This window comes from Equus asinus, chromosome 9, assembly GCF_041296235.1.
Source record: "Equus asinus isolate D_3611 breed Donkey chromosome 9, EquAss-T2T_v2, whole genome shotgun sequence".
Lineage (NCBI taxonomy): Eukaryota > Metazoa > Chordata > Mammalia > Perissodactyla > Equidae > Equus > Equus asinus.
This window is the reverse complement of record NC_091798.1, coordinates 37,261,922-37,277,104: the sequence shown is the minus strand read 5'-3', so window position 1 is coordinate 37,277,104 and position 15,183 is coordinate 37,261,922. Positions and strand designations below refer to the sequence as shown.

The 15,183-nt window shown below is 42.0% G+C and overlaps 1 protein-coding gene across 3 annotated transcripts in view; it reads left to right on the top strand.

Moving 5' to 3' along the window:
- The window catches only part of ARHGAP26 (Rho GTPase activating protein 26), a 417,310-nt gene that overhangs the window by 197,529 nt on the left and 204,598 nt on the right, over positions 1-15,183 (top strand). The window lies entirely within an intron of this gene.

Below are 15,183 nucleotides of genomic sequence, written 5' to 3'. Positions count from 1 at the left end.
CCCTGGTTCATAAAATTCATCAAATGATTATTGAATATCAACTATGCACAAGGCCCTCTGGGGTCGACATGGATAAATCTGTTGCCTTGCTCTTATTTCAGAGTGGAAGCTAAGAGTGGGAGGTGTAAACGTAGTGCTTTGAAATAGGAGAGATGTTTGTAGAATGAGGGAGTTGAAGACAGCTTCATGGAAGAGGCATATATAGGTAGAGCTTTGAAGGATATGCATAGGCAGAGATGGATAGAAGGGCTTTCTTGGCAAGAAATACGGGAATGAGGATTCTTAGACAGGAAAGCATGGGGCAGGTGTAGGAAATCGCCAGTTGTTGCATGTAGCTGGGGCATGAGATTGGGAGGAGAAAGTGAGAAGTCAGATAGGAATGTGGGGCTGGGCTTGTTAGAGGCCTCACATCGAAATTTGGATATTATACTGTAAGGGGTGATATGATCGTAAAGGTTTTGGAGCAGAAGTTCTTTTAGAGGTGTGGTCATATGAAGAATGTGTTGGCAAGGGCTAGGCAGAAGTCAAACCAGTGTGAAGGCATTCCAGGCAAGAGGTGCTGACCTCCCTGGTGGGAGACCTGGGACTGAAAAGGAAGGAATGGATATAATCATCATGTTGAAAACAAAACTGTTATTGTTGCCTGATTAGATGTAGGAGTTAAAAGGACGGGACCTTAAGATTTGAGGTCCAAGTTACTGAGATAAAAGTGATGCTGTTAACCAAGGTGGTGATTATTAGCTATTGTTCACTGAGCTTCTTCTGTGTGACAGGCACTGCGCCAGCTACTGGAATGCTGATGTCTCATTCTTTAGTTGGGTTGGAAGGATCCCCATTTCATAGATGGGGGCAGTGAGGCACAGAGAGGTATCACAGCTAGAAAGGAGCAGAGTTGCTATGTGAAAAGAGGTTTGTGTATTTTTTTTTCCCTATTAAATAGCCTTGTATCAACCAACTAAAAACAAGTTCTCATTTAGCTGCTTGTTCACAAGTTTTAGGGCGCTACCCCTCCCATTGCCTCAAGAAACACTTCTTGGTGGCAATAGGAGGAACATGCTGGGTTTGAGGTTCAGGGAAATGCCCAGATGGAGATGAACAGCAAGTATTTAGAAAAGGAGATCTGCTCCTAAGAAAGCCAGAGGGAGGTTGGTGTTGCAGGTTTCGGGGTGGGGTGCCATCTGCATAGAGGCATTTATTGAAGCCATGGGAATGATGATATTTCCAAGTGTTGTGTGTAGAAAGAGTGTGTGATAAGTCAAGAGAGCCAAGGAAGGAGCTTTGGAAATTTTTAAAGAGTAAGCTGTCGATCTCAAAGGATACTCCTGGTGGGAGTGTAAATTGGTAAATCCACCCGAAACCTAGTAAAGTTGAACATGCACGTACCCTACTGCGTTCTCTGTTGGAACTACTTGGCTCTGCTCTTGTATCACAGAACCGGCTCTGGACAATATGTAAGTGATTGAGCATAGCTGTTCTCAGAAAATCTTTACTTAGCAAACACAAGGCAGACCCTCTGGCTGTAGTTTGCTGACTTTGCCCCAGAGAAACTCACACATGTACAAAAGGAGACGAGTAAAAAAGTTGTTCACTGCAATGTCATGTCAAATAGTAAGAAACTGGGAATAACCTTTATTGTTCATCTGTATAGAAATGAATAAATAAACCCATGGCTTATTCATTTAATGGAATACTTTGCAGTGGATAAAATGAACAAACTTGATCTGCGTGTACCAGTATAGAAAAGTCTCAAGAATATAATAATAAATGAAAAAGCAAGTTGCTAGATTGGATACATATATGGTACAATGCTATTTATGTCCATTTTAAAAACATAAAAACAAAACGTTTATGGACATACGCACATGGAGTAGAAGTATTAAAACATGCATAGGATGGTGCACACCATCTTTGGGGTGGGGGAAGAAAGAGACTGAGAAAGGACTAAGAGATTATGATGCTCAGTTCCTTAGAGAGTGATCTCAATTGGAAACAAATTTAGAAATTTGCTCGTATCTGTTAAATCTGCATCATGAGTCACTGAGTGGCTGTATGTGGTATAAAGTACATGTACTGTATATGTGCATGACATACATATACATACACGCTTGATCCATATTATTCCCAGATTCTCTATTTGCAAATTCACCTACTTGCTAAAATTTATTTGTTCCCAACATTAATCCTCGTGGTGCTTTTGCGGTTGTTTGCAGATATACACAGAGCAGAGAATAATTGGAGTTGCCTAATGCACATGTTGCTGGCTGAGGTCGAAGGAGGTGATACTCTGTCTTCTTGTTTCAGCTCTCATACTGTAAATAAGAGTCCTTTTCACTATTTGGTGCCACATATTTTGTGTTTTTCTGCTTTTGTTGGTGATTTCACTGTTTAAAATGGCCCCCAAGCATAGTGTGGAAGTGCTGGCCAGTGATCCTAAGCGCGAGAAGGCTGTGATGTGCCTTACAGAGAAAATCCGCTTGAGATGAACTTTGTTCAGGTGTCACTTACAATGCTGATAGCATGAGTTCAGTGTTAGCGAGTCAACAGTATATATTGGATAAGATGTGTTTAAACAGAAGCACACATAAAACAAGGTTACGTATTGATCAGCTGATGAAAAGGCTTGTGGGAGCCTAACCCTGTATCTCCCCTGGTAGTAATGGTTCAGTGTTCACTACTGCAGTGTTCGTGGTGACTTTAAAGATCATAACTACTCTGGATAACGAGAATCAACTATGTGTATGTATATTTGTAATTATTTTATTTTCACAATTACTTTGCATTTATGATGATTTATATTCATATATATTATATATATGTATGTATGTATATTTCCAAGTTAAGAAACCTTAGTGCAGGGCAGAGGAAGCTGCAGAGTTGCCTATGGAGCAGGGCTGGGTGGGGTTCAGGAGAGGTGAACATTTAAAGGACACGGGCTAATCAGCCATATCAAGTGCTGTAGGAAAGGACCCAGAGCAACGTTTGGATTTGTGGGTTATCTGCCGTGTTCTCAAATTCAGATCAGAAGTAAGGCATGTCCTCCACTCTCAGGAGGGGACCCCAGCGGGCTTAGTCCTCTCAATTGCCTTTGGCTGCTGGCTGTACTCATAACTGAGCTTGATGGCCTGCTTAGGCTCTCTCTAGAGAAGCCAGAGAAGCTTGGGTTGGGCGCTTTGTGCTTTTGATATAAACTCTAACAACAGCCTTTTCTTCCTGGTCGGCTTCAAACCACATTGTTCAGTAAGGTGAGCTGGTCTTTGATCAGCACCCTCCCACCCTGCCTCCCTTTCCTTTCCAGACCTTCTCCTTGTTCCTCTAAATTTACAGGACCTCCTTCCTAACCAGTTGTCAGTAAATCCCAATTTAGCAGCTTGCTGATATGACATAAGGTGCTTCCCTCCCATTGTGATAGGAAACCCTTAAAGTGAATGGAATCCTGACTCGAGAGCCCTTCAGAACCGAAAGGAGTTCATTGATGGTGAAATACTAAAAATGTTAGGCAATGAGGAAGTCTGCAATTTTAAAGCAGATATTTTTCAGGCCCCTCTTTTGATGGGGTCTTTATGAAACTCAGCTTGCTTACTCCCTTGTCCTGTGAGCTGAGTGGGTAGGGAGCAGGTATCAGTTTTGTTAATATTGTGAGGACCCCCAAAGGTTATATTGATCGATTCCATATGACAACTCTCTAGGGTGTCAGGGAGAAGGAGAATGAGGCAGGTTGGTGCTACTTGTTCCTAAATTTGTATTTTAAATCAGTGAGTTTCAAATCTGGGCTGTGACTCAGAAGCACTCGTAAACTAGGGAACTAGGAAAATTAATTCAAGATGAATTATAAACTTAAACATAAAAGCTAAAATGATAAAGCTTCCAGAAGAAAGCACAGGACAAAATCTTTGCATCTGGGGTAAGCAATGGTTTCTCAATCGGGTGCAGAAAGCAATAGCTCTACAAAAAAAAAAAAAAAAAATTTGACTTTATTAAAATCATCAAAAATATAGCACTGGTGACAAAATCACTTGACAAGTCACAGAATGGGAGAAAATATTTGCAAAACATACATCTGGTGAAGGACTTGTCTAGAATGTGTAGAGAACTCATGAAACTCAGTAATAAAACGAACAACTCAAAAGGTTCAGAATGTCCAAAGCACATGAAAAAGTACTCAACCTTATTAATCATCAGGGAAATGCAAATTAAAACTGTAATGAGATACTGCTGCATACCCACCAAGAATGGCTAAAATGAAAAGACTGATACCACGTGTTGGTGGGTATGTGGAGCAATCAGAACTTTCATGCATTATTGGTGGGGAGTGTAAAAGAACCATTTTGGAAAAGAGCTTGATAGTTTCTTGTTAATAACAAAATATCAACTGTAGAATGGAGGTGATGGGTATATGTGTGTTCGCTGTTAGTTCTTTCTTTTTTTATGTATATTTGAAAATTTTTATAAAACAATCTTGGGAGTAGGGAGTGAGTGTGTTGTGTGGCTGGCCTGACCTGAGTCATATTGTCTGTCTACCCCTGGAGTCAGAGGTGGAATGAACTCTGCCCGTGATGGAGAGGTGTCCCCTAGAAGGAGAGCAGAGTATAGTTGCCTAAAGAAGAGTGAATGAATGCTGGGTAGCCAAAGAACAAATGTTCATTTTCCAAGGGCTGTGATGGGCCCAACCTTACCCTTTACCCCAATCATTATATGGGGAATCTTGATAAACCTCCTCCCTTTCACACTGTGTGGAGGTGAAGAAGGGCCCAGCTTAACAACTTTTAACCTCTACAGAAGCAGAAAGAATTCTAGAATCTACCCTTCCATTTTGCAAACCCCATTCTGCTCCTTGGAGATTGTAGGAAAATACAGAGATTTCTCATGTCACAGAGCTGGGGATCCCCACCCACCCTCAGCTCAGAGCAAGGAATTCAAAGAGTGAATATTCCCAGAACCCCTTGCTGCATACGCATGGGTTGGCATCAGTATTATTCCTAGATTTAGGGTTAGGAAGTGTATCTGAGGAAACTCAGCACTGAGTCATCTATCTAGATATGCAGTAATCTGACCTCACAGTTGACTGTGGCAAAGAAAGTCACCTGTGTTTCTGTTGGATAAATTCACCTCCTGCCTCTCAGAGGGGCATGGTGGGGATTAATGAGATCAATGTAAATACCACTTGCCTTAAGTCCTCGAGGACGTAGGGACTGGAAGTTGAAAGGAGTAGGTTTTGTGCAGTGACTCACCCTCTGGCTGTCCTTTCTGCTCAGGCAGCAGAACCTCACAAGCTCCTACTTTGGGATCATGTATACTGTACCAAAGAATTTCTCATTTGCAGTTTTCCAAAGCACAGAAGAACAAAGTTCCCTCTTCTGTTGATGGAGCTGTGTCACTATTTCCAAAGACATGGAGAGAGAGAGGGACACAGAGACATTCTCTGTTTGAGATTGCAGTTTTTTGTCCAGGGGATGGTGAGGTGGTCCTTCCTCTCCCCATGGAAATGCCACGCTGACGAGCCAGTGGGTTCACACCCACTTTCTAATGTGACCTCAGCATGAAGCCAGGAAATGTTAAAGCCAGAAGACTCCCCGTACTGTGAGCTGGCCACATCCTACATACGTGTCAGCTCACACGCTGTCCCCTTAACTGGTGTGCATTTGATATCGAGTGAGCTTGTGGCCTTTCTGCTGCCTTTAAAATTTGCCTGAAATAATTTTCTGACTTCTACATTACTTAGATTTCTTTTTTCCTCTTTTGTGTCCAATTTTTCTTCACATCAGCTGTGACTCTGATCTTGAGTTGAAAGCTAGGGAAGTTGCTTATAGGGGTTTTCAGGATTTCTGAATATGAAATTCAAGGAAATTGCATAATGTTGCAGCGTTTCCTCTTCTTGTTGCTTGCTTGTTACCCAAAATACATTAGTTCCTTCTAGAAGCTTGAAGGAATTTGGCAAGTCCTACCCTCTGATCATCTATTGTGGTGTGGAGAGTCAGTGTTATCCTGATTTGAGGTTGAATTTTTCTTGAGGTCAAACAACAAAACTTCCTGAAATATAACTATGGCAACAGTGTTTATATAACACACAAATCAAAGTCCTAGAGGGAGGGGGAGCACCCACAACAATCAGAATTATTAACCCCAGAAACAGTTTGCTCATGCTGAATTCACCAGGACAGGAAACAAGTTAAAATAAATGGCCTACCCATTCACTGGATATCTAGGTGTAACCTACCATCTGTGTGCTCTAGGAGGAGCTGTTTCACCTTTTCCCTTGAAATTATATCAACTTAATTAAGGATAATTTGCTCATCAAGGTCATAATGACCCACGTCTGACCCACTGAGAAAAACTGAGACAAAAGAATGTGCATCCTTTGTCTTAAGCTCCTTGTCCCTCAATTAGGAGTGATTTCTTGCACACTGAATATATGCCCAATGCTGTGTTAGATGCCAGGTGGACCCCCATAGAAGTGTAAGACAGAACTCTTCATCAGGGATTTATCTGGAGATTAGAAATAATGGAAAATGAAAAATTGTATTCCGAAGTATTAAATTCTCTAGAATAGATTGTTGGAGCAGTGAGAGGAGATCAAAGAAAGATGTTAGGGTGGTCTTCAGCCATCAAGTAAGTTAGGAATTCTTTGTGGAGGTGGGAGAAAGGGAAATAACATTTTTGATCACTTTCAGGTGCTATGAGACTATTTTTAATTCTCCCAATACCCCCTCAAAGTGTTATTACTTAGCTCTACTTTACAATAAGAAAACAGACTCGGAGATGTTAAATAACCATCTGAAGGTACATAGCTAAAAAGTAGTAGAACTAGGCCTTAACACCAAGGCTCCCAGCACACTCCGTCCACCAGCCTACTTCACTTGACCCCAATTCATTTTCCCCGTTCTGGGATCTGTTCAAAGCTTGTACAAGTGAAAGGATAGGCTAACAATAATTAAACCTCAGACGAAGCTGAATTTGTCAGCCCAGGAATGCCCTGGGCTGCCTTCTAGATGAAATGGAGCTTAGTGCTGTGTGTCAGAATGTCATTCAGCCCGTCTCCCTGCTTTAGTGGACCACGGAAAGCTCTTAACTGTCAGTTATTTACATCCAGCTGAAATCTGCCTTCCTGGGACTCCACCCTGGCTTTCATCTCCATTCAGAATAGTAAGTCTTACCCTTCTTCCACATGGCAGCACTTTGAGTGTTTAAAGACTAGCATTGTGGTGTCTCAGAGGCTTCTCTTTAGCCAGAGCTGTGGGTTAGGGAAGTACACCCTGCACGAGCAATGTATACGACAGATTAGAGCAGAGAGAGAGTAAAGCCGTCAAGGCCAGGGAGAAGGCCAGTGTCAAGGTCCAGGTGAATTGAAACCTGACCTAGAGCGGTAGAAAAAGAAACGGGGATGGGGAATCAATTCAAGGTGTGTGATAGTGATAGACTGGGTAAATCTTGGAACTGACTGGATATGTGAGGTGGAAGGAAGAGGGAACTCAAGGATGACATGAATGTATTTTCTTTCCTATTCCCCTTTGTCGCTTATTTTTCTTTGTTCTTCATTCTAGAGTTCCTATGAAGCTTAGCTAGGCTTTTTTGTATTTGCCATGACTCATGGCTGCAAGCAGCAGAAACATAACTGGGGGAAAAAACAAAAGGATGTTGTTGGTTCGCTCATGGAAGATCAGGGATGCACTTTAGATTCGTTTAGATAAAAGAGCTCAAATGATGCCATGGAATCCAGTCTTCCTGCATATCACGGCTCCACTTTCCCTTGTTTGACCTGTTTTACTCAGGTTTTGCCTATATGGTGGCAGAGTCGGCTGCAAAAGCTTCAGGCTTGAATTCTATTCTCCTAGCGACACAGCAGGCCTTATTTCCAATAGTTGTAATAAAAAGTACTAAAAACAAGTATTGCTGACTGCATGTGGCCTGGGGTAAGTCATGTGCACAGTAGGATGCAATGTCTAAGTCACATGGCCAAACCTGAAGATGGAATTAGAATCAGCACCCCCTCCCCCGACAGCATGGACTTGGTTGGGGGGTGGCTCCCCAAGGAAAATGAGGGTCGTCTCCAGAAGGAACATGGATGCTGAGCAGGTAGTAGTAGCAGGTGTCTAGAGCACTTTGTTTTCCCTCATTATTACTGAGAAATTATATAAGAAGTAAGCTTTAGGTACAAAGCAGCAGGCAATGCTTGAACTAAATAGAAAAGCAAGTTTATTTTTCTGTGCATCTTCATTGTCATAATCATGTTGAACAGCAAGCAGTCATTTTTATGCACTGGTGTGCTGGTGTGTTGTATGCAAGAAGGCTTCAGAGGCTGTCAAGGACTCTCTATCCAGTTGGCTTTAGGAGCACAGCCATTTGGTTACTTTTTGTTGGGCCATTTTCTGAGTCTTAGGGTGCCTCTCTTGCATAGGGGAGGGGAGACTCAGTACCATGAGGCACAGTAACCCCTTCCTTAGCTCGCATTTTAGAACTCCTTGGTGACACCATGGACTCTGAAACTATTAGCAGCATTTGTTCTCACTTGTTGGGTAGAGAGCTAACATTCAGCAAAGAAAACAAATAAATGGCTATGTGAGGGATTTTGATAGCCTTAAGCCAAATAAGATAAATCTGCTTTATATTAACTCATAATAAGGCCTGAGTTGTATGCTTCCATTCCTCTCCAAGGTAAAAAATTCCTCGAGTATTTGCCCAATGTTTGAAAGAATGAGATAACAATCACCTGAAAATGATAGATCTGGCTTACTTTTTCTATCTGGTCACCACATCAGTGCATTGTCCTCATCAACTCCAACGTGGGGATTTTTTTTTAATTTCAGTCTTTTATTTCTTCTACTCGAAAACTGTTTATCCAATCAATACGTATTGAGTGGCTTGCCATATTCCAGTTATTGGACCCTCTTTACATGTAATTTTGCAGAGCAAAAGCACGGTTATCACATTTGTTCAGGAATAGGTCATTGGGAAGAGCCATCAGATACATTTTCATTGGCTTCACTTTCAAGAATACCTCCCTAAGACGGTAAATGCAGTACCAGTAGCAGTGGAAAGGGCAAGGCAAAGGGAGTGTTGCTAAAAAAAAAGGGAGGTGAGAAATAGGAAAGTAGCAGCAGCCGTTTTCCTGCCATTCTCTTGAGCACATCAGGCTGTGGTGATGAGAGGCACATTTCTGATGGGAGGAGGAGGAACCAATAGCTGGCTCCCAAACTCTGGCCCCTCGAGTTGAGACACATCCTTATTTACGCCAAGTTGTTCAGCTGGTTTTACCCACACATGCTTAAGATTCAAACAATTCCTTCTTGAAAGCTTTTTCAAGTGTGGCCTGTGGCCCACCATGAGAAGAGAAGATCTCCTTGATCCAGGAATTCATGTCCATCATAGGGTGGTGTTCCACAGACCAAGGATATCTTACTAATAACTTCTCAAGGGTGTTATTAAAAGTTCCTGAATTTAGCCTGTTAATAGAGTTTGCTGAGTATCCGAATGTGGTGCCCTACTAAGAAATCTGTCTGTCACACAATCCTTGGCAGCACTGGCCAGTTCCCTCTGCATGTGCTCATAGTTTTGGGGAAGGATGTTTTTGGGCATCCCACAGTGTCTCAAGCAGGTTGTGGTTTTTAATTACTGCTATACTTGTATTAATTGGAAGTTTGTAGAATTACTGTTACGTTTAAATTGGATGGAAACTTTGTCCTTGCATAATGGTTGCATTGTTGCCATTTAAATTACTGCTTAGCTTCTTTTGAGTTCTTTGTTAAACGTCAAGGTTTTTTTCCGCTGGAAAGTGGGACTGGGTGGGATGCTGTATGAAGTTGTGGTTGAGTACAGACTCTATTCTAGAGGGCTCTGCCACTTGCTAGCTTTGTAACCTTTGAAAAGTCACTTAACCTACATGATGCTGTGAAGTAGAGGCTGTGGTAGTACCCTATGGCTTGAGAATGAAGCAAAGTAATTCATGTACATGCTTGGTGTAGTGCCTGGCACGTCATTGGTGTTGAAAAAGTGGTTGGCGGTGGGTGGTTACTTTTATATTTGACTGCTGTTAAAAAAAAGTAATTGAGAACCCATGGCTCTAAAAGTTGACTTTAGATTGTCTCCTTTCTTTTCCTTTAGTCCCTTAATTAGTTTCAGTTGGTTAAATTAAATGCTAATGAGATCAGTGTCACTGGATCTCTCAAACTATATTCCCTTCCTTAGCCATTTGTCCCATAGGGGATAAGTGTGAAAAGGAAGGAGGAGGATGCTGGTGATGGTGATGAAAGTTAATCTTTATTGAATGCTCTTTGGGCCATAAAATTTGTCTTCTATGCTCTGTGTTAAAAATTTTATATCTATTGTCCATTGAATTTTCACAACAACCCTAAGAGGTCAGGAATATTAGTATCCTTATTTTACAGGTGGCAAGACTGAGGTTTAGAGATGTTAAGTGATTGGAATGTATAGCCAGTAAATAGTAGAGCTGGACTTTGACCCTGAGTAGCAGCTTACCACAAATCTGTCACCACTGTCAGAGAAACTGTTCAAAAGAACAAGTCCTGCTGATGGTGGAGCCACTGTGTTACACAGAGAGAAGGGACGAAATGATATCCAGTGGTGTGGAACCAGTGTGTGCAGTGCTGTAAGGTGTTGGCACATAGTTCTGTTTCGTGTGTCTCCATATTGGCATATCAGGAGAACAGCCAGGTGGGAGGGGGTTAGATGTCCCAGCTTGGAAGAGACCTCCAGAATTGGAGAGCTTAGCTGTGAGTTCAAGTGCAGTTTAGATCAGAGCAGCAGTTTTAAGTAAATTTCCCTATGAACCTATTTCTCTAACACCTTCATTTTGTGCAGATTTTAATCAAAAGTGTCATGTGGCCAAGTACTAATGCAGCTGTGTCAGAGGGAAAAGTGAGATTGTTTTGTATAATGATTGCTTCTTTATGCCTTTAATTTATAAGTTAAAAAATATTTCTTTCTGGGCTTTCTCAGTAAGGCCTGGATAATGGTAATAAAGGTTACCCCTAGAAAAATTCTAGGAATCCAAATGTCTCTGTATTCTCCCTTAATTCTCTCAGGACATGTAAATTGAATTGGCTCAGCAGTGACCAGAATTTATTGCAAAATCACATCTTAGTGCAGAGGAAGCATATGAAGGCTTTCCTCACCCTCCTTTGATTTATTAAATTGTACTCCCTTTGTAGCTTCTGGGTGAGGACTCAGAATTGCGGTGCCCTGTGATCTGTATCAAAGACCCACTTTCCTGTGCTGGTGTTTATCTTCATGATCGAGCCCTGTGGTTCGAAGAGAATATGAAGTGTTACTTCAGTGTTTGATGCCAGTTGGTTTCATGGGTTAGTGGTGAGTGCTTCAGGCTGGAATCAGAAGGCTGTTCCCAGTTTCATTTTCTCTCTGACTCGTGGCAAATTCTTTCTTCCAATGACTCATCTTCCCTAGCTGCCCACAACATCTCATCACCTTCATCATCATCATCATCATCATCATCACAATGTCTTATTTATCATGTGGTTAGTGGTTAAGAGCTTGGGCTCTGGAGACAGACCATAGGAGTTCCTGTCTAGATTCTGCCCATTGCCAGCTGCCTAACCTTGGGCGAGTGACCTAACCTCTCTAATGCCTCATTTTTCCCGTCTATATAATGGGAATAATTAGGCTGGTGTGAGGACTAAACAAGATAATGCATATAGGATGCTTGGCATAGTGCCTGACACGTACTAAGACTTTAGTTATTATCGCTTTTATTAATTTATTCTTAGTGTTGTAATTATTTCATAATGACTCTCAGATGGACCCTGATAAGATAAACACATGTAATTTCTCTTCTCTAGAAGCATACACTTAAAAACAAATATTCATTGGCGTGGATATTTAACAAATCTTCCTGTACAGTATTCAGCAGAAGCTAGTGCATACCTGTATCAAAGTATATAAAGCCAGAGGGCTAAAACTCGAGTGTGGCCAGGTCTCAGAGTACTCTGGCTAACCAGGACGGATGACTTTAGCTTAAGTTGGGTTGTTGAGAAGGAGCCATAATTCAGGAATTGTTTAGTCACTCCTGTCCCCTTGAATTGGTCCTGGAGAGCTGGGATCTATCCTTTCAAGACAAAGGCTCTTGAGAGGCTTACTTGAAAGCATATAAATCTGAGGTAACTCTGCTAATCATTAGACAGAAGCCATAGCCAAAGAGACCTTTTATTTTAGGAAATTGCCTTTGCCTCTGAACTAAGTCTGTCACTAGTGGGCAATTATAGAAGATTTCCTGAGAAGAGACTGACCATTTCTGAAGGACAAGTTGCATGCCCTTCACTTCTGCCAGTACAGAAGGTATTTATGAACACCATAGACTGCTGGTGTGGCTTGGTAGTTGTGTGTATTTGCCACGGCCTGGAAAAGTAAAAGAGGATTGGAACATCCCTGTAGAGGCAAGATAGAAGGATATACCACTTACCAGCTCTGTGTCCTTGGACAGTCTATGTAACCTTTCTGGGCCTCAGTTTCCACATCTGTAAAATGGGAATAATACTAGTAGCTAATGCATAGGGTAGTTACAAGGACTAGATGGTCATGTCGTACTTGGTAAATGCTCAGTAAGCAAAGCCATTCCCTCTTAGTGGTGTTAGCCCTCTTAGTGCAGAGGAAGCATGTGAAGGCTTTCCTCACCCTCCTTCTCCTTCCTCTTACCAGGCCACCATCTGGCCTGTGTGGTGGTAAGACTGCTCCCCCACCCTAGGCCTTCCTGATTGGTCCGTGTAGTCACGCATTCCTGGCAGGCATGGTTTGTTAGCTTCATTTCAAAACTCATTCTCTCTGGCTCATTTACCTAAACCAGACAGAGATTAATGACCTGGCCTCAGAGGATAGGGCGGCACATGTTTTTGGTGCCTTTGGCTCATTGACCACGCCTCTCCAATTTGGGGAATGCTTGAATGTTCCAGGCAGGGGCCTCCTGAGACCCAGAGAACATTGAAGGATAGTAGTTTGGTGCAAACTTGCCTCCTAATTCAAGAGGGCTGAGAGCCCTGCATTTTGCTAATTCTTCTGGATTTTGCTGTTCGTAAAAAGCAGCAAGTTTCTCTGGGACGTTTAATGGGAGGAAAGAAGTGATCAGGGATGGCTAAAAAAAATACTTGCCAAAATATGGTCTATTCCCCTGCCCCCCCTTCCCCAGCTTTCCCAGATTAGTGCACACCGTTCATCATGGATCACTGGTCCTAGCTATTATGAGGCCACCCGTTTTACTCACACGTCACAAGATCCTGCAAGATCTCCTTGTTGACCCTCTGCGCCACCCTCATCTCCGACCCATCTCTGCTGTGCACTGACTGCCAACCCCAGTGGCCTTCCTCCCTTCAAAAGGCTGTGCCTTTCTCATCTCAATGACCTGCGCTTGCTGTGGACACTGGCCTCCAGGTCTTCCCAAGGACCTCCTCTCTCATCATTCTGGTCTCAAGAAAATGTTACCTCTTGAGAGAGCTTTTCCCCACGTCAGGTCCACAGGAGCCTCTCTCATTTCTCCGTTGCATTCATCAATATTTGAAATAATCGTATTTGTGTATCTGTTTATTTCTCTTCTCTCCACTGGTAGGCAAGTTCCATGAGAGTAGAGATCATAGTTGTTGTGTTCATCTGTAGCCCCAGCCCTTAGAGCATTGCCTGGCACACAATAAACAAATAAACAAATTAATGAATTGCAAAGAACTTTAGAAATTATCCATTCAAGAGGTCTTCAAACTTTTCAAAGCCAGTATCCCCTTATTTGATAGTCACATGAATAAAACCAATAAAAGTGAAAGGAAGGGGACATTTGGATACCTGGAGTCTCAGCTTCTCTCCCAACCCCTTTGGCAGTCATCATGTGGGTGCTCTGGGGTTCAATTGGAAAACTATGATCTAGTCCAAATCTTCATTTGTGTCTCCCACTGCCAAGGGAGAATGGGCAACCGTGTTCCTCTGGTACAGAAAGAGTATCTTTTCCAAGGAATATAGTTTTTTGAAACGTGGGTCTACTAATCAGAAGAATGGAATTTATTTTTAGAGTGAGGATAATATTTAACTTAATTAGGGTTCAAAGTTAGGATTCCCTATCAATAAATCAATTGCAAATGTTCATCTGTAAATACCACGTCTAGCTCACGGGCTATGCGAAAGCAGGTGGGAGCTGGATCAGCCTGAGGGCCATCATTTGCCAATCCCTGATATGCTGACATTATTAATAAGATAAAGCCTCTGCTTTAGATAAAAATGATAATGCCCAAATCTTTCTTTGATTACGATTGTGTAGGTATAAAAAGGCAGAGTTTGAAGCTGGTCATCATAAGTTAAAAAAAAAAATTCTAAGTGATTTTTTTTTTTAAGGAAGATTAGCCCTGAGCTAACATTTTCCAATCCTTCTCTTTTTTCCGAGGAAGACTGGCTCTGAGCTAACATCCGTGCCCATCTTCCTCCACTTTGTCCCACTTTATATGTGGGACACCTGCCACAGCATGGCTTGCCATGCGGTGCCATGTCCTCACCCGGCATCCGAACCAGCTAGCCCCGGGCCGCCGATGTGGAACATGCGCACTTAATCGCTGTGCCACTAGGCCGGCCCCTCTAGGTGATTCTGATGGCTACTCTTGGTTGAGAACCACATATTTAACCCCCAGAGGAACTGAGCCAAGCATCTCTGAAAAGAGAGCTACGAAACTCTAAACGGAATTTTTCACCTGCTGGGAATATTATACCTATTTTGAAAAATTATTGTATTTTGAGTTTTGTCAACGAAAGTTTTGTGGAATTTTGTTATACAAGTACCTACATAATATCATTGATTTTTGCCTCTTGGCCTACAAAGCCTAAAATATTTACTATCTGGACCTTTACAGAAAAAGCTTACCCACTCTTGCAATATGTCGTTGTCTGTTTTATATTGGGCACTTTCCCTTTTTCTGTGTTGGGGCATCTTCCCTTTTATGATTTCTGTAAATTGTTTGAGGAGTTTTTATTATAAATGAATATATTCTCCTGTAACATTCAAATTTACAAAAGTATGTAAAGTAAAAGTAATTGGTCCTTTTTTCTAGTGTTAACACTTAACGAGTTATAGTGTACAATTGTCCTGACTGCGACTTCCCAGCTGTGAGACCTCAGTTAACCTCTCTGAGTCTCAAATTCTCCATGTGTAAAACAGTGATAATAACAGTTCCTACCCAACAGAATTGTGTG